At 36.0% G+C, this 20,300-nt stretch overlaps 1 pseudogene; it reads right to left on the bottom strand.

Annotated features, from left to right (window-relative positions):
- Positions 1-19,014: 19,014 nt before the first annotated feature.
- Positions 19,015-20,060, bottom strand: LOC138172583 (snurportin-1 pseudogene; annotated as a pseudogene).
- Between the last annotated feature and the right edge of the window lie 240 nt (positions 20,061-20,300).

Below are 20,300 nucleotides of genomic sequence, written 5' to 3'. Positions count from 1 at the left end.
GTGCATTTCAAAAATTTCTCTCTACTTTATGTAGTTCATTCAGTTCTATACAGCATAAATTCTAATTGGAAAATGCATAGAAATATCCAAATAACCAAAATAATTTGTAATTTATCACATTTTTTGAACACTCACTAAGTGCAAGACACTCTTTTATGTAGTGAGGATACAAAGAGATACAATATTATCCTTGCCCTCAATAAATTTATAATCCAGTGGGTGGAGGAGTAGAAAGGCCATATATTAAATTATACAATCATTATTGTACAATACGATAATTAGCCTAGGATAAGAGTCATGTAAAGGGAGTACATCTATCTATGAGCTATTATAAGAGATGACAGTAGGACAGAACATTGTGGATAAGTAGTGCAGGAAATGGCTTTATGGAGGTGGGATTTGAGAAGGACTTTTACCTGTCACTGATCTCAGCATTCTGATCTATAAATGAAAGAATTGGACCAAAAGAGTCGTTCCTCTTACAGTTCTAATACTGTGACTTTTATTGACTAGACACTAAATTTGAAAATTCTTGAAGGGAAAAAAAATATTGCAGGAGAAAATATACAGTAATACTCTACTAGTCATGAAACTCAATTAACTCCTCTCAGAACTTGATAAATCTAACTTTAAAATGAGTAAGAAAGAAGTTAAAGACATAGATAGAATTTTAGAAAAGATATATATGATAAATTTGGTAAATTTTTAATGGGAATGGTAAGGATTGTACCTTTTTCTTGGCTGTACATGAAATCTTCACAAAAATCAACCATATCTAAGGGGATAAATTTCTCAGAATTGCAAAAAAGAATAAATATTAAATGCACCATTTTCATACCATAATGCAATAAAGTTACATTAAAAACCTTTAAAGCATAGATTAAAAATAATTAGAAGCTAAATAATCTAATTTAAAAGAATGAATAGGTCAAAGAACAAATCATAGAAACGATAATTTCATTATAATACTTGGGAAATTTTTTATATCTCTAAATGCTTATGGAGTTGGGATGGAAGGAGAGGAAGGGAGGGGAGAAGGAGAGAGAGAGAGAGAGAGAGAGAGAGAGAGAGAGAGAGAGAGAGAGAAGACAAAAGAAGACAAGAGAGCAACACATTGATAAATTGGGCATGTGAATAAAAAAAAAACTGGAATAATAGCAGTTGATTATGATTCTAGCACCACTGTTATTATAGACGATGTTCTCCTAGTTCTTATAACTTTACTCTTCAGCAACTTATACATGACTTCCCAGTTTGTTTTTTGACACTATCCCCTTTGTTATTTCTTATAGCACACTATACTCCTCGCAATAAACATCAGAAATAAATTGTCAAAAAGAGGTCTAACACTTGATATATTACACTTACTGGTATCTCAAAATTAAAAGTAAATGGAAATAATGTTTAAATGCAAATGGAAAAAAGTGTTAAAATTAACAGCTATGAAATATCTATCTTAATGCACAATCTCAGAATTATAAAATAAAACAACAGATATAGAAATTATTCTAACAAAAAAATCAGACAAGATTTTTTTTTTAAATCCAGTATCCATAAATCTAAGAGAAGTATGGAAAATATTAATTTGTCAATAAGAGTAGAGAGATTAATATTTTTTACATAACATGCTACAAATAAATTTAAAAATCTAGAAAAAATGTTTTTGAAGTAGCCCACTTCATCTAACAATATGCAAAGATTATTAGAGCAATAGTAAAGGCTGATTATAGCTACACACAACTGAGTTTACTGAATGAAATGGGAAGGCTCTTACCTGTGTAATCTTCTAAGAAGCTAAATTTATGAATGGAATCAAATGACGTTTTGGGGGGCAAAGTGGGCATGAACTCATTCAAAGATGTATTAACAAAATGTGAAAAATGGCTGTCTTACAGAATTTTCTTTGAAATCAGGGAGATATATGATAGCAACTTTTTTTTGCATGGGGGAAGGCAGGGCAATTGGGGTTAAGTGACTTGCCCAAGGTCACATGGCTAGTAAGTTTTAACTGTCTGAGGCCAGATTTGAACTCAGGTCTTCCTGACTACAGGGTTGGTGCTCTATTCACTGTGCCACCTAGCCACCCCAATATGATAGCAATTCTGAGTCAGGTTATTGCCAACATGAATTACAAAAGAGATATCTTTAAGAAGTCTAGATATAGTGATTAATATAGATTATGCAAAGAAAAGGTAGAATCTCTGCAATACATCATTACAGCCTGTAAAGACATAGCACCTATCAAACAGCTAATATGACAAGAAATCATTTGTAGAAGATCAGAAGATTTCTGACTTTTATAGACCATCAAATGACAAATACTTATGGTTAAAAAAAAGAGCCTTAAAATTTTCTAGAAAGCTCAATGAATAAAAAATGCATAAATCAGACTATTATCAGAAGCAAAACTGTAGCTCATAATTGCCTTAAAATAATGTTAACAGATAAAATTTTGACATTAAAGTGTAGTTTTTGCATAGGTGGAATTACAATTTTTATTTTAAATTTTATTTAAATTTATGGAATAAAACAACTTTTCCATAACAGTACAATAAATAAGATGATTGCACATGAAATTTTCAATTTTCTATGGATATCTTGCCATTCCTTTCAAATATACAACAAAATTATCATGTAAATTTCTTTTCTTGGCACCCACCCCTCACCCCAAAGATGGCTACCATTAGACACAAATAAATAGAGAAAGATAGATACAGATATGTGTGTGTACATGCAGATATGTATGTATGTATAAAGGTATGCAGAATTCATATATATATATATACTCTAATCATCAGTTCTTTATCTGGATGCAGATAGCATCTTCATATGTTCTTTATAATTAATTTGGATATTTATAATATTCAAATAGCTCATTTGCTCAGGCATTCTTAAAACAATATTGCTGTACTTAAAACAATATTACTTTATACAATGTTCTCTTTTTTCTCATTTTTCATTATTTTGGGCATGTCCTTCCACGTTTTCAAAAAGCTTTGACCGCTTCATTCCTTTTTTCTCTTTTTTCTTTTCTTAATTAATTAATTATATTTTAGTGTTTAGCATTCATTTCCACAAGATTTAGGGTTGCAAATTTTTTCCCAATCTCTCCCCTCCCTGCCATCCCAAGAGGGCAAGAATTCTGATTACCCCCTCCCCCAGTATGCCTTCCTTTCCTCCTTACTTTCTTATAGAACAATATAGATCTCTATACACCATTGCCTGTATATCTTATTTCCTGGTTGCATGTGAAAACAATTTTTAATATTTGTTTTTAAAACTTTGAGTTCAAAATTATCTCTTCTTCCTACCCCACCCACTCTCATTGAGAAGGGAAAGAATTCAAAATAGGTCATACATGTGTAGTTATGCAAAACACTTCCATAAAAATAATGTTGTAAAAGACTAAGTATATTTCCCTCCATCCTATACCGCCCCCCATTTATTCTATTTTCTGCTTTGATCTTGTCACTTTTCAAAAGTGTTTGCTTCTGAATACTTGCTGCCCTAAACTGCCCTCCCTTCAGCCATCCTCACTCACTTATTTCCTTCCCACTTACTTGCCTGTAGGGTAAAATACCCCATTGAGTTTATATATTAATCCCTCCTTAAGACAAATCTGATAAAAGTAAGGGTTACTCACTCCCTCTTACTTCTCCCTCTTCCCTTCCATTGTGAAACCTTTATCTTGTCTCTTTTATATGAGATAATTTGCCCCATTTTATCTCTCCCTTTCTCCTTCTAACAATACATTCTACTCTCACTCCTTAATTTTATTTATTTTATTTAAATTTTTTGTCTTTATTAATTTGTTTGTTTACTTTTAGTTTACAAGATTCAGTTCTACAATCCCTTGAGTTTCAAATTTTCTTTCCTTTCCTCTCCTCGCCAACCCCTCCCCCCCCTCAGGGTGGCATGCGATCAAGTATAGGATCTGCAAATACTTCCATATTAGACATTAGTCAGATTATAAAGAAGGATTGTAAGGGATGGAATGAACAGCAGGAGAGAGGAAACAAAACCAAACAAGAAAAAGAAAGAGGGCAAGTAATTTGCTTCAGTCTGCAATCAAACTCTGTTCTTTTTAGTTCTTTCTCTGCAATTAGACATCTCTTTCCATCATGAGCCTTTGGAGCTGTCTTATAACACTGCATTGCTGAGGAGTCCAGTCTATCAAAGTTGGTTGTCAAATATTTGTTGTGTCTGCAATTGTGTAAATATTTCTCCTGGTTTTGCTCTTCTCACTCAGCATCAGTTCCTATAAGTCTCTCCAGGTAAATATGAAGTCCCTCTGTTTCTCATTTCTTGTAGCACAATAGTATTTCATTACATTCATAAACCACAACTTGTTTAACCATTCCCCAATTGATGGGCATCCCCTTAATTTCCAATTCTTTGCCACCACAAAAGGAGCTGCTATAAATATTTTTGTACATATGGGTCTTCCTTGCACTTCTAAGATCTCTTTGGGATACAACACTAGAAGTGGCATTACTGCTTCAAAGGGTAAGAAATTATTTATAGCCCTTTTGGCATAGTTCCAGATTGATCTCCAGAATGGTTGAATCAGTTCACAACTCCACCAACAATGCATTAGTGTTTCAATTTTTCCATATCCTCTCCAACATTTGCCATTTTCCTGTTTTGTCATCTTAGCCAATCTGATTGGTGAGATATGGTACCTTAGAGTTATTTTGATTTGCATTTCTCTAATCAATAGTGATTTAGAGCATTTTTTCATATACTTGTAGATATCTTCAATTTCCTCCTCTGAAAAATGTCTGTTCATATTCTTTGACCATTTATCAATTGGGGAATGACTTGTATTCTTATAGATTTGACTTAATTCTCTGTATATTTTAGAAATGAGGCCTTTATCAGAGATATTGGTTGTAAAATTTATTTCCCAATTTTCTACTTCCCTCCAAATCTTGGTTACAATTTGCTTTGTTTGTACAGAAACTTTTCAATTTAATGTAATCAAAATTATCCATTTTGCCTTTTGTAATGATCTCTATTTCTTGTTTGGTCATAAAGTCTTCCCCTCTCCATAAATCTGACAGGTAAACTGTTCAGGGCTTTCCCAGAATGCTTACAGTATCAGCCTTTATACCTAGATCATGTACCCATTTAGACTTGATTTTGGTATATGGTGTTAGATAATGATCTGTGCCCAGTTTCTGCCATAGTATGTTCCAGTTTTCCCAATGATTTTTTGTCAAATAGTGATTTTTTATCCCAAAACTGTGGTTTTGGGGTTTATCAAACAGTAGATTACTATAGTCACTGACTGCTGAGTCTTATGTGCACACTCTGTTCCATTGATCCATTATTCTATTCCTCAGCCAGTAACAAGCAGTTTTGATCACTGCTGCTTTATAATACATATTAAAATCTGGTATGCATAGGCCACCTTCCCTAGCATTTCTTATCATTAATTCCTTTGATATTCTGGAGCTTTTGTTCTTCCAAATGAAATTTGTTATTATTTTTTCTAGCTCAATGAAATAATATTTTGGTAGATTGATTTTTATGGCACTAAATATGTAATTTAATTTACATAAAATTGTCATTTTTATTATATTAACTAGACCCAGCCATGAGCAATTGATGTTTTTACAATTGATGACTTTATTTGAGTGAAAAGTGTTTTGTATTTCTGTTCATATAGGCCCTCGATTTGTTTTGGCAGGTAGATTCCCATATATTTTATAATGTATACAGTAACTTTAAATGGGATTTCTTTTTCTACCTCTTGCTATTATATTTTGCTAGAAATATATAGGAATGCTGAGGATTTTTGTGGGTTTATTTTATATCCTGCAACTTTACCAGATTTATTTATTGTCTCAAGTAGTTTTTACTTGATTCTCTAGGATTTTCTAAGTACAACATCATATCATCTGCAAAGAGTGATAGCTTGGTCTCTTCTTTGCCTAATTTGGTTCCTTTGATTTATTTTTATTCTCTAATTGCTTCTGCTAACATTTCTAGTACCAGATTGAATTAGAGGGGTGATAGTGAATATCCTTGTTTCACCCCTGATGTTATTGATAATGCTTCTAGATTATCCCCATTACATATAATACTTGTTGATGGCTTTAAACAGATGCTACCTATAATTTTTTTTTTGCTTTTTTTGGAAGGCAATTAGGGTTAAGTGACCTGCTCAAAGTCACACAACTAGTAATTGTGTCAAGTGTCTGAGGCCAGATTTTAACTCAGGTCCTCCTGGGTCCAGGGCTGGTGCTCTATTCACTGCTCCACCTAGCTGCCCCGGCTACCTATTATTTTAAGGAAGACTCAATTTATTCCTATACTTTCTAGTGTTTTTAATAGAAATGGATGTTGTATTTTGTCAAAAGCCTTTTCTGGACTACAGCAACTTATCTCAAGAATAATACACTTTGATCAGGTAGAATTTGTTCCAGGAATGCAAGGATGATTTAATATTAAGAAAACCATCAGTATAATTGATCATATCAACAATAAAACTAGCAGAAACCACATGGTCATCTCAATAGATGCAGAAAAAGCTTCTGACAAAATACAACATCCATTCCTATTAAAAACATTAGAAAGCATAGGAATAAATGGAGCCTTCCTTAAAATAATAGGTAGCATCCATTTAAAGCCATCAGCAAGTATTATATGTAATGGGTAGAACCTAGAAGCATTTCCCATAAGATCAGGGGTGAAACAAGGGTGTCCACTATCACCCCTCTTATTCAATCTGGTACTAGAAATGTTAGCAAAAGCAATTAGAGAATAAAAATAAATCAAAGGAATCAAATTAGGCAAAGAAGAGACCAAGCTATCACTCTTTGAGGATGATATGATGATATACTTAGAGAATCCTAGAGAATCAAGCAAAAAACTGCTTCAGACAATAAATAAATTTGGCAAAGCTGAAGGATATAAAATAAACCCACACAAATCCTTGGCATCCCTATATATTTCCAATGAAGTTCAAGAGCAAAAGATAGAAAGATAAATCCCATTTAAAGTTACTGTATACATTATAAAATATTTGGGAATCTACCTGCCAAAACTAACCCCAGACCTATATGACCACAACTACAAAACACTTTTCACACAAATAAAGTCAGATCTAACTAATTGGAAAAATATCAATTGCTCATGGCTGGGTTGAGCTAATATAATAAAAATGACAATTTTACCTAAATTAAATTATATATTTAGTGCCATATCAATTAATTTACCAAAAAAACTACTTTATAGTGCTAGAAAAAATAGTAACAACATTCATTTGGAAGAATAATATTCCAGAATATCGAGGGAATTAATGAAAAGAAATGCTAGGGAAGGTGAACTAGCTATACCAGATTTCAATCTGTATTATAAAGCAGCAGTCATCAAAATTACTTGATACTGCCTGAGGAATAGAGGAGTGGATCAATGGAACAGATTAGGCACACAAGATTCAGAAGTCAATGATTAAAGTAATCTATTGTTTGATAAACCCCAAGAACCCAGTTTTTGGGATAAGAACTCACTATTTGACAAAAACTGCTGGGAAAACTGGAATATAGTATGGCAGAAACGGGGAATAGACCATTACCTAACACCACATACCAAAATCAAGTCTAAATGGGTTCATGATCTAGGTATAAAGGTTAATTCTCTAATCAGTCTCAGAAAACAAGGAATAGTTTATCTGTCAGATTTGTGGAGAGAGAAAGACTTTATGACTAAACAAGAATTAGAGAATATTATTAAATGTAAAATGGATAATTTGACTACATGAAATTGAAAATCTTCTGTACAAACAAAGCCAATGTAACCAAGATTAAGAGGGGGATGGGAAATTGGGAAAGAATCTTTGCAACTTTTGTCTCTGACAAAGGACTCATTTCTAAAATATACAGAGAATTAAGTCGAATCTATAAGGACACAAGTCATTCCTCAATTGATAAATGGTCAAAGGATATGGACAGGTAGTTTTCAGAGAAAGAAATCAAAGATATCTATAAGCACATGAAGAAATGCTCTAAATCACTATTGATTAGAGAAATGCAAATCAAAACAACTCTGAGGTACCACATCTTACCAGTCAGATTGGCTAAGATGACAAAACAGGAAATTGACAAATGCTGGAGAGGATGTGGGCAAATTGGAACACTAATGCATTGTTGGTGGAGTTGTGAACTGATCCAGCCTTTCTGGAGAGCAATCTGGAATTATGCCCAAAGGGCTATAAATAATTTCATATCAATTGACCCAGAAATACCACTCCTAGGATTATATCCCAAAGATATCATAGAAGTAGGAAGAAGACCCATATCTACAAAAATGTTTATAGCAGCTCTTTTGTGGTGGCAAAGAATTGGAAATTAAGGGGGTGCCCATCAATTGGGGAATTTCTGAACAAGTTGTGGTATATGCATGTTATGGTGTACTATTGTGCTATAAGAAACAAGGAGCAAATGGACTTCCTTTTTACCTGGAGAGGCTTATACAAACTGATGCTGAGTGAGAAGAGTAGAACCAGGAGCAATTTGTACACAATTAGAGACCCAATGTATGTGTGATGACTAACTTTGATAGACTAGACTCTTCTCAGCAATGCAGTGATATAAGTCAATCCCAAAAGACTCATGATGGAGAGAAATGTGTACATCCAGAGAAAGAACTGGAAAGAACTGAATTTGTATCCAGATTGAAGCAAACTACCTGATCTTTTTCCTTTTCTTGTTTGGTTTTATGTCCTCTCTACCATTTTTCATTCCATCTGATACAATCTGTCTTCATAACCTGACTAATGTCTAATGTGAAAGTACTTCCACATCCTGTACTTGACTGTATGTCGCGGGGGGGGGGGGGGGGGGGGGGGGGAGGAGAACAAAATGTGAAACTCAAGGAATTGTGAAATTGAATGTTGTCAACTAAAAGTAAACAAACAAGTTAATAAAAAAAGAAATGTAATAATAAATAAAGCCTTTTCTGCATCTATTGAGATAATAATGGAGTTTCTGCTAGGTTTATTGTTAATATGATCAATTATACTGATGGTGTTCCTAATATTAAACCATCCTTGCATTCCTGGAATAAATCCTACCTGATCAAAGTGTATTATTCTTGTGATAAGTTGATGTAGTCTTTTTGGTAATATTTAACTTAAATTTTTTACTTCTATATTCATGAGGGAAATTGGTCTATAATTTTCTTTCTCCATTTTATCTCTTCATGATTTAGGTATCAGTATCATATTTGTGTCATAAAAAGAATTTGGCAATAATCTCAATTTTATTTTTTAGATATCATCCCTTTATATTCATTTCACCTTGTTCCCCCTCCCCTCTCATTCTCTCTCTCTCCCTCTCTATCTATCTGTCTAGGCTCTTTTTTTGCTCATGGCTTTCAGGTAGTGCAATAATTTTTAAATTATCACTCATGGATCTATTTTCCAGGTCAATGGTTTTTTTTCCAATGAGAAATTTAACATTGTCTTCTATTTTTTTCCTTCTGGTGGTTCTGTTTTATAATTTATTGATTTCTTATAAATTCATTCACTTCCATTTCTTCCATTCTTATATTTATGGAATTATTTTCTTCAGTGACTTTTTGGATCTCCCTTTCCATTTGTCCAATTCTGCTTTTTAAGACTTTTTCCTCATTGACTTTTTTGGACATATTTTACTATTTGGGTTGGTCTATTTTTTAAGCTGTTTTTCTCTTCATTACTTTTTGAGTCTTCTTTATCAAACTGTTGACTCATTTTTCAATATTTTCTTGTATCACTCTCATTTCTCTTCCCAAATTTCCCTCTACTTCTCTTACTTGATGTTCAAAATCCTTTTTGAGCTCTTCCATAGGCTGGTACCAATTCATATTTTTTCTTGGAGACTTTGGATGTAGGTACTTTGACTACTGTTTTATTCTGGTTGTATGTTTTCATTTTCTTTGTCGCCAAGGTAACTTTCTATAGTCTGATGTTTTATGCTTTTTGCTCATCTTCCCAGACAAATACTTAACTTTCTAACTCTTTGTCAGGTTAGGACTCCGCTTCTAATGGGGTTAGTGGTAGCTGTGAATGTCCCAGGTTTCAGGGTTTTTGTATCAACTATTAGATACCCCACCCTCTGTGGGCAAAGAACTCTGAAAGCAATCACTGCCATTGCTGCTGCTGCTGTTGTCACCATTATCTCCACTACTCTAGGATTGGGCCAAATCCCAACCAAACAGTTCTCCTCTATCATCCAGTTCCCACAGAGTTTTCCCACTCACCTTCTATGCTGTCTTTGGCTTTTGTAGGTTGAGAAGTATGGAAACCACCACAGCTGCTAGTGATTCAGTCCCCTGAAGCCTGCTCTGGTCCTATCTTTGCCATTGTGGCCAACATCAGACTGTGCTCCACTCCCAGCCTGGTGCAATATACACATGCTGTTGACTTTCTGGGCTGTTCTGGGCTAAAGATTTGCTTTACTCCATCATTTTGTGAGTTCTGCAACTCTAGAGTTTGTTTAGAGTCATTTTCTACAGATATTTGGAAGGGTTTGGGGAGTGGTCAAGCAAGTCCCTGCTTTCACTCCACCATGTTGACTCTGCCCCTGTAAAGCCAAGTATGAGCAACTCTCCTGAGGAATGCTGCTGTGAATAGCTCTAAGGTTCAGACCTCATAGTATAGTGAACTCTCTATTTATCAAAAAACTAAAGCAAAACATTCACAGGAACCAAAGTACAACATTCACAGCAGTATAACATAACTCATTACTAAAGTACTCACATATTCTTAAACAAAAGATACCATCCAGTAAGGTGCAATCTGAATAAATCAATCAATATAAAGTACCCATATAAAGTCTTCTTTCATCTTGATCAGAGATAGGCCCAAACATCCTTAACTCAATCATCCTTAAGGAGCAATCATTCTTAAGGAATACAATGTACAAAGGTCTCCTACCCCTAGGTCACAGTCTTAATCTTGTCAGTCAACACTAAGTTTCCAAGTAGAGATCCTTTCCATCTTGACTTGAGGCTCATTCCAAAACTCCAGGGCTCCTCTTCCATGCACCCAGTTCCTGCCTGAATTCACTCAACTTTCAAGTGGATTCACAGCTAGGCAGCTCCAGTCCAGCTCCATACATGAAGCTTAGCAGAGTTACAACAATATTCACACAGATTGCTGGCACTATTGTCAATTAATTTTCTGCCTGTGAAATCAACACAGAAAGAATAGACAGAGAGAGTGCTGGTACCACAGACATCCTTCCTCCCAGTTCTGCCCAGTCCCAACTCCTTCTCGAGCTTTTATATCATCAACTCCTTCCTGTTCCACCTCTTCCTCTCAAGTTCTTCCTGTTAAGGTCTTTGGCAAGTTCCTCCCACTGTGGGCTTAGCAGGTTCTCTTTCTAACAAAGATAGACTTGATATAATCACAGGTGAGGCTCAAAGACACTTGAATAGCTCAAACAAGTAGTTAAGTACCATTTTGCTTGCCATTACAGCTCCCCTCCTCCCCAAGCAGATAATTTCTTATAACACAGTAGTATTCCATCACAATCATAATCATATGTCACAACTGATTCAGGTATTCATCCATTTGGGGGCATCCCTGCAATTCCCAATTCTTTGTCACCATAGAGAGAACTGTTATAAAGATTTTAGAAAACTAAGGTTCTTTTCCTTTTTTCCCTAATTATCTTAGGAAATAGACCAGGTAATGGCAATAATGAATAAAAGGGCATAGACAATTTAATAACTCTTTCAGTATAACTCCAGATTGCTCTCCAAAATGGTTGGATCATTTCACAATTTCACCAAAAATAAAAGTATAATCTTAGTCCCAAAGGCCACTGGTATGTGTGGAGGATGAAAGATAAAATTATTAAGGAAATAAAGTTTTAGGATTCCAAGTCTTTTGATTTATTAAAGAAAGGAGCCAGTTGCCTAACAAAGTGGGACTACATCTGTTTCATAACTTAGAATTGGACCTTAAAAATAGGGGGATACAAACTTTCATGAATTAGAAACAATTTATCAAATTAGACAATCTGTACTGCTACTTGGGGTCTTTTTATTCAGACCCACATGCTGGTGCCATGTCCCACTAGAATCTTCTGATATCAAGCCAAGAATGTCCATTCTGGTCCTGAAAACTTTCTCTCTCTGTGTAAATTCTGAGTCAGAAAGATACCACCTGTCAAGTCAACAAGTCAACAAACATGTATTAAGGACCTTCTAGGACAATGTAGTAGGAGCTAGGAATGCAGAGAAAGGCAAATAACCATTTCTACTGTGAAGTAGTTCCCAACCTAATGGGTTACAATAACAATAAAAACAGCAACTGACAACTATAAAAAGATTTTATGGTCCTAAAGAAGCCACTAGCTGGCAGAAAGTGTAGAGTGATAGACATGGGAATAAGAATCCCAGAATATAAGTACTGTCTCAGACTCTTACTGTCTGATCCTGGACACCTCATTTAGTATCTCTTAGCCTCAGTTTTCTCATCTATAAAATGAGAATGATAACAGCAACTACCTCACAGTGTGGTTGCAGGATAAAATGAGATATTAAAAGTAATGCTTTGTAAAATTTAAAGTACTATATAATGCTTCTATTCTTTTTCGTCTTATTGTTGTTGTTAAGGCTTACTTTAAATTTTAACTCAGGGGTGAAGCTAAAATGGCAAAGCAGAGGCAGGTACTCACCTGAACTCTCCTAATATTCCCCTCCAAATAAGTATAAAATGATGCCTCAAATAAAATTCTGGATTGGTAGAACAAAGAAAAGTTTAAGGTGAAACAAATTTCCAGCCCATGACAATTTAGGAGGTCAACTGGAAAGATCTATCACACTTGGGTATTGGTTGGGCTAGATCGAAGTTTAGGCTATGCCTCATTGATGCCAGCAGCAGACCTTGGAGGGAGCTGCATCAGCACAAGCAGCTTTGTGAGCTCTCAATTCATAGATGATAAGAAGTTGGGACCACTGATCAGAAAGAGAGCAGAGGACCTTTATATTTAGACTAACTTTATAGGGGAAAATGCATCAAGGCAAATGAAGAAAAAGATCATATGTAGTATTTTAAAAAAAAAACCTTTTTGTAATGAAGAAATAATTTCATTCCAAAATATAGACACAATTAAATAATTTAGTCACTTAAAAAAATAACATGTCCTCAGTAGGTTCCAACACACACACAAAACAATACTTAACAGCAATACAAAAACAAAACCAACGTAATAGTAGTTTTGCTACAATACCAATGAACATTACTAAATCTTTAGTGTCTCTACACCTTTTGTTTCAAATGGTGTCAAGTAGTCACAATTAGAAAGTCTTACAGTTAGTAGTCTTTAAAAAATACCAAGAAAGAGAACACAGGCAAACCTTTGCTGGCACTAAGTTCAGGACCTTGTTGGATTATCTATATACAGTTCAGGGTCTCAGTTCTGGGATGAAGAGGAGCATTAAAATTTGTGGTTACAGGTAGCAGTTCCTGGGCCAAAGGGAATGACATTGGAATGGCCTTGGGGCCACAGGGGAAGAAGGGCCATGGTCACAATTCCAAAGTACAGAAGAGTGCTTTTAATCACTCACAAGGGGGTCTGTACCCTGGTCTCACCTTAAATACAGAAAGGACTGTTGGCATTTGTTCCTGCATGAGAGCAGGGGACATGGTGACAGTTTCAAAGTAGAGAGAAGCACTAGTACTTGTGACTACAGGGGAAGAAGGTCTGTTCTGGAGGAAAGATCAGAGCACAGGCCAGAAAAGCAATGACTACAATATTCCTTAGATCATACCACCTGGAAAGCACCAAAAACTTACAGACCAACAGAACTAGCTTTGAAAACAGAGCACATCGCATCACATGAAGAGATATAAAGACCTATTACAGTAGAGGGAAAGAAGGGAAGGAGATAAGCATTGTTTGAACCTTACTCTCATCAGATCGGACTCAAAGAGGGAATAACATACTGAGTTAGGTGTAGAAATCCAATTTACTCTATAGGATGTAGGAGGAAAAAGGGGCAACAAAAGGGAGGGGTGAATAGAAGGGAGGGCAGATTGAGGGAGGGAGGAGTCAGAAGCAAAACACAAGTGAGGAGAGAAAGTGAGAAAGGAGAGAGAAAAGTATAAACAGGGGACAGAAATAGAATGGAGAGAAAGACGTAGATAGTAATAGGAACTGTGAGTGTGAATCGGATGAACTCTTCCATAAAAAGAAACAGATTGTAATCCTCCTTCTACATTAAAGGATGAGAGGGATTAGAATATGATATTCTGGAGGTCAAAAGAGCTAGGATTAAAAGGAAGAATCACCTACGCAGCAAAATGAGTGTAATCAGTGAGGGGGAAAATGGATAGTCAATGATATAGATAAGTTTAATACATCTTGAGAAAAAAAAATGAGATCTAAAGAGAAAAATTGACTTTGAAATACAAGACTCTAGAGAAGCCTGAAAAAGTAAACATGAAAGAGAAGTCATAAGGAACTTATTAAAGTAGAACTGTTTACATTTCTACATGGAAAGAGGATATTTGTAACTCATGAGGCCTTACTTATTACGAGGATAGTTGGAGGGAAAGTATATAGACAGAAGGCACAGGATGAATTGAATATGAAGGGATGATATCTAAAAAAAAACAAAATGAAGGAGTGATAGAGGAATGTACTAGGAGAAGGAGAAAGGGAAAGGTAGAATGGGGTAAATTATTTCACATAAAAAAAGTAATAAAAAGCTTTTACAGTGGAGGGGAAGAGGGAGGAGATGGGAGGGAATGAGTGAACCTTACTCTCATAGGTTTTGACTTAAGGAGTTATAACATACATACTCAATTCGGTTTTGAAATCTATCTTACCCTACAGGAAAGTAGGGGAGAAAGCTATAAGGGGAGAGATGATAGAAGGCAGGGCAGAATGGGGGAGGAGCAACTAGAAGCAAACACTTTTGAGGAGGGGCAGGGTCAAAGTAGAGAATAGAATAAATGGGGGTCAGGATAGGATGGAAGGTAATATATTAGTCTTTCACAACATGACTATTATGGAACTGTTTTGCATGACTACACATGCATAACCTATATGGAGTTGCTTACCTTCTTAATGAGGGTGGTCAAGGAGAGAGGAAGGGAGAAAAATTGGAACTCAAAGTTTTAAAAATGAATGTTAAAAATTGTTCTTACATGCCAATGTGAAATAAAGTATGCAATTCAGAGGAATAGAGGACTTTCAAGCATTCTTGATGAAAAAAACAGAGTTGAATAGAAAATTTGACATTCAGATACAAGAAGCAATAGAAGCATGAGAAGGTAAACAGGGAAAAGAAATCATAAGGAACTTATCAAAGTTGAACAATTTACATCCCTACAAGGAAAAACAATAATTGTAGCTGATGAAACTTTTCTCAGTAAGAGAATAGTTGAAAGGAATTGAAACGTACATATATATATATATATATATATATATGTGTGTGTGTGTGTGTGTGTATGTCTATATAGGAGGGTATATGGCTGTATGAATATATATGTGAATGTGTGTATATATGTGTACAGGTATACATAGATAGAGGGCACAGGACCAATTTAATAGAAAGAGATACTTAAAAGGTGATATTAAGAGGTGAGAGAGGAATATAATGAGAGGAGATGGGGAGAGACAGAATGGGGTAACTATCTCATATAGAAGAGGTAAGGGAAACTGGTTACAATGGAGGGTATGAACAAGAAGGCAAAAGGGAATGGGTCAACCTTATTCTCATTGAATTTGGCTTAGGGGGAGGGAAAGATATACACACTAAATAGGGTATCTCACCCTACAGGAGAGTAAGGGGTAAGGGGATAAGAGGAGGAATGATGGAAGGCAGGGCAGGCTGAGGGGGAGGGCAGTTGGAAGCACCCACTTTTAAACAGGGACAGGATCAAAGTAGAGAATACAACAAGTGGGAGGTGGGATAGGAGGGAGGGAAATACAGTCAGTCTTTTACAATATATCCACTATGGAAATGTTTTGCATAGCTACACATATACAACCTATACTGAATTGCATATCTTCCCAGTAATGGTGGGTGACAAGGGAGGAAGGGAATGAATCTGGAATTCAAAGTTTTAAAATCAAATGTTTATATATATATATATGATTATTAATATTATTTTACATGTAACTGGGAAATAAGATATAAGGCTCTGGGGCATAGAGATCTACTGTGCCCTACTAGAAAGTCAGAGAAGGTATGGGAGAAGATATAGGAGATAGCAGATTGGAGGAGGGTATATCCAGTGGGATTGCTATTTTGGGGTGGTGGGTAGGGGAAAAATGGGAGAAAAAAAAAGAAAGGAGGTATACAGGCAATGGGGTATAAACATTTCTTTCCCTACAAGAAAATCAAAGGGGAAGAGGATGAAAGGAGTGAGGGGATAGAAGGTCGGGCAGCCTGAGGGAAGGGTAATAAGAATGCACATAGTCTTGGGGTAAGGGAGGGGAGAGATGGGGAGAAAATTTGGAACTTGAAATCTTGTGGAAGTTAATGTTGAAAACTAAAAATAAATAAATTTTAAAAAATAAAATTACTGCAGACATAATAAAATATTTGGGCATCTATCTGTCAAGACAAACCCAGGAATTACATGAACATAATTACAAAAAAATTTTCACAGCAATAAAGTCAGATTGAAATAATAGGAAAGATAACAGTTGCTTAAGTGTAGACTGAGCTAATATAATAAAAATGATAATTCTACTTAAATCACTTTACTGATTTAGTGTCATACCAACCAAACTACCAAAAAATAGTTTATAGAACTAGAGAAAGTAATAACAATTCATCTGGAAGAACAAGTAAAGAATATCATCTCTGCCCCAGTCAATAATAAAAAAAAAAACAATCTTATCTAAATTAATTTACTTATTAAGTTCCCTATCAAACTACCAAAAATTATTTTTGAGAGCTCAAAAATTAATTATAAAATTTACCTGGAGGAGCAAAATTTAAAAATATCAAGAGTATCAATGAAAACTATGTAAAGTAAGAAAGAGATTGCAGAGGGAGAATTTGGAATTAATATTTTTGAATGAACATTAATTTTTACACATATTTGAGAAATATTTAATGAAATATTGTGAAAAATAAATTTAAAAATAAAACATTTACATATGTTATAATGTATCTTACTGCTTTAGAAATATTCACATATAAATCTACTTATTGCTTGCTTGATTATCTCCTTTGATCTTCACAATTCTATGAAGTACATACAATCTTAAATTTTCCAAGTCAAGAAACTGAGACCAGAGAAAGATTAACTCTCTTGCCCCAGACTATTCAATATCTAAGAAAGTTTTTAAATTCTCTCCTCCATGTATGGAAAATTTAATGAGTAAATGAATAAAAAGGCATGTGTTAAGTACCAGAAAAGAAATGCAAGGGAAGGTGGCCTAACCATACCAGAGGATGAAGGAATGTCAGGCGTAGGCAAGATGAGGAGTTTATTATTGAGCCTGTGAGGAATGGGAACAGGATAGCTTAATCACCTCTTCTTTACCTCCACCACAAATGAATTAAGCACTCTATCAGAAATTCTGACGTCTATTAGAGCACTTCATGTAGGATAGGATTTTGAGGTTCGTATAGTCTGACCTCCAATTTCTTCAATACCAAGGCCCAAAGATGAGAAGGGACATGCCCATAGGAAACAAATATAAAGCCACGATTTGATGCTCTGACTATAAATCTAGTGTTCTTTCCAATACCCTATGGTAAGGAAAAACTCAGATATAAAGCAATCTGCTATAATAGAGATTCTATCATCCTGATAGTCAAATCACGCCTACACTCTCCTTCCCAACTCAATGCACACTGAAGAGTCATCGGTTTAGTGAAAAATAATAATTTAATGAAGAGACCTATATTTGAATAATAGCTCTATCTCCAAATTGATGTGCATCTTTGAGCAAGTTTGTAACTATTTTTTAGTGTCAATTAAAATCTCACCATCTTCTACAAGAAGACTTTCCTGATTATCCTGAAGTATGCCTTTCCTCTGTTGATTATACCCAATTTATCTTGTATCTAATGTATTTGTGCATAGTTGTTCCCATGTTGTCTCTCTCATTAGATTATGAACTCATTGAGAGCAGAGACTTTTACCTTTCTTTGTACATGCAGCACCAATACAATAAGTTTGTTTCTCTTGTAAATTATATATATATATATATATATATATATATATATATATAAGCCAGTGCTCTTACTTGCTGAGCCACCTGGCCGCCCAATGTAAATTATATTTTAATAGTCATCAAAACTGAAAAAAAATTCTTCAAATACATGTGGTGATGGGGGTACAAATCTCACCTTTTCTTTTTTTTTCCTTAGAAATTCTGTATGTTTACATAGCATGTCTAAGATACACTTTTAGTGGTTGGAATATATATATATAATATATATATAATATATAAAGTCTTCTTGTATATATATACATATTTTAAGCAATCAGGGTTAAGTAACTTACTCAAGGTTACACAGCCAGTTATTTATGGGTGTGGTGCTAAGTATCTGAGCCCAGATTTGATCCCCAGGTCATCCTGACACTGGAGCCAGTGCTCTTACTTGCTGAGCCACCTGGCCACCCAATGTAAATTATATTTTAATAGTCATCAAAACTGAAAAAAAATTCTTCAAATACATGTGGTGATGGGGGTACAAATCTCACCTTTTTTTTTTTTTTTTTCCTTAGAAATTCTGTATGTTTACATAGCATGTCTAAGATACACTTTTAGTGGTTGGAATTGCTTGACTCAACCTGAACATGATTGATTCCCCTGGGGAAAATGCCATGAGGTCTTACCAGGCAGCACTCTCCATCCTGGGAATGGCTATCTCCTTGCCAGGGAATGGGGGTCTCAGCTTGGGCTATCACTGCTTAGATGTGTCTGACTGAATGGGGTGGACTCAAGTCTTATCTTCAGGCTTCAGGCTCATTCCTTCAGGTGAGCAACCCGTTGGAGGGAGTTCACAGAGGGACACAGGTCCCTTGGACAAAGGAGTTTATCAGTTTTCTATGAGGTTCATAGCTTCAGTCTGGCTGCTGGGAATGTCAGCCAGCTTTAGGGTAAACCGGTACTCCAGTTCATAATGTCCATTCTCAGAAGTCCCATCAAGATTAGTTTTGTTGGCTTCTTTTTTACTCCTCTTGTGTTCAATGATCTGCTGGAGCTGATGCACAGCATAGTTGGGCTTGGTGGTCAGAGGGCTGGCTGGCACTGTCATGCCAAGAACATCAGACACCATGTATGGGTGGATCCAGTCAACCAACAGAGTGCTGCCTGGGCTATAGTGGGTCTGCTTGGATAGAAAAAGAGTCCATTTCCCTCAGAAGGGAAGTATGTTAATAAGACCTTGCATAGGCTCTCTGGGATACATGGGAAATTCTTCAGACCCACAAATTTAAATGGATTAAGCCTGGTTTTCTTTCCAAGTCCCCGCTCTTCTGGTAACTTTGAATGCATCCAGTAGAATCTAAAATCAGTCTGGCAGTGAGAGACAGGGTGCCCCCTCCAGCACATCACGTCTAGAACATAGCAGGTCTGGTTCAGTTCACTATAGATTCAGTCCCGGATTGTGTAGTCTTTCACCTTGGATGAAGTACGCTTATTGCCTCCAGGAAGAAGGAAAGGAAACCTGTTGACACAGTATCCACTCTTGGTGTAAGCTATAGTGAAACCCTTGGAGGCCACAAGGGCTCTTTTCCCTACGGGGCACACCACCACAATCCACTCCTGCCCCAGATCTGCAGGGACACCAATCAACCACTCAGACAGCATCAACTGGTTAGCATAGCACCTTGGCAGCTTCTTGCCAGTGTCAATGTCCATCCCTTCCTCTTCCTTATCATCTTCATTGTCCATTCCCGTCCAGTCGTCCTCAGCCAATCTCCTGACATGATTCACATAGTTTAGAAGCTCCAGGAGTTTCCAGCGCTGTTCACCCTTTTCCAAAGATCTGTACTGTGACAGGCGAGGGCAGGGCGCTGAGGTGCTGTTCAGGTCTTGGGAGACTGAAAAACTCCTCGCCAGGGCTTGACTCAGCTCCTCCATGTTTCCTGGTGACGGGCCGGGCGAGGCCAGAGCTTGCTCACTGGCAGAGTTTCGCTGACCTGGGCGCCCAGGACTAGGCTCCCGCGCAGCCGCTTTCATCGCCGAACAGCCCCCGCGGGGGGAGGGGACGCCCAGCCGTGTGCCCGCCTCAGCTTTTCTTTTTCATCCTTGTACATCAAACCTTTCCGCATGAATTAATGCTTATAAAATAACTATGCAATTTCAACATCTTCCACAGGA

This window comes from Petaurus breviceps, unplaced genomic scaffold (genome assembly GCF_028583685.1).
Source record: "Petaurus breviceps papuanus isolate PSGF00001 unplaced genomic scaffold, PetGlider_PUasm1.0 551, whole genome shotgun sequence".
Lineage (NCBI taxonomy): Eukaryota > Metazoa > Chordata > Mammalia > Diprotodontia > Petauridae > Petaurus > Petaurus breviceps.
Note: the sequence above shows the minus strand (reverse complement) of the source record. Positions and strands in the feature narration are given on the sequence as shown.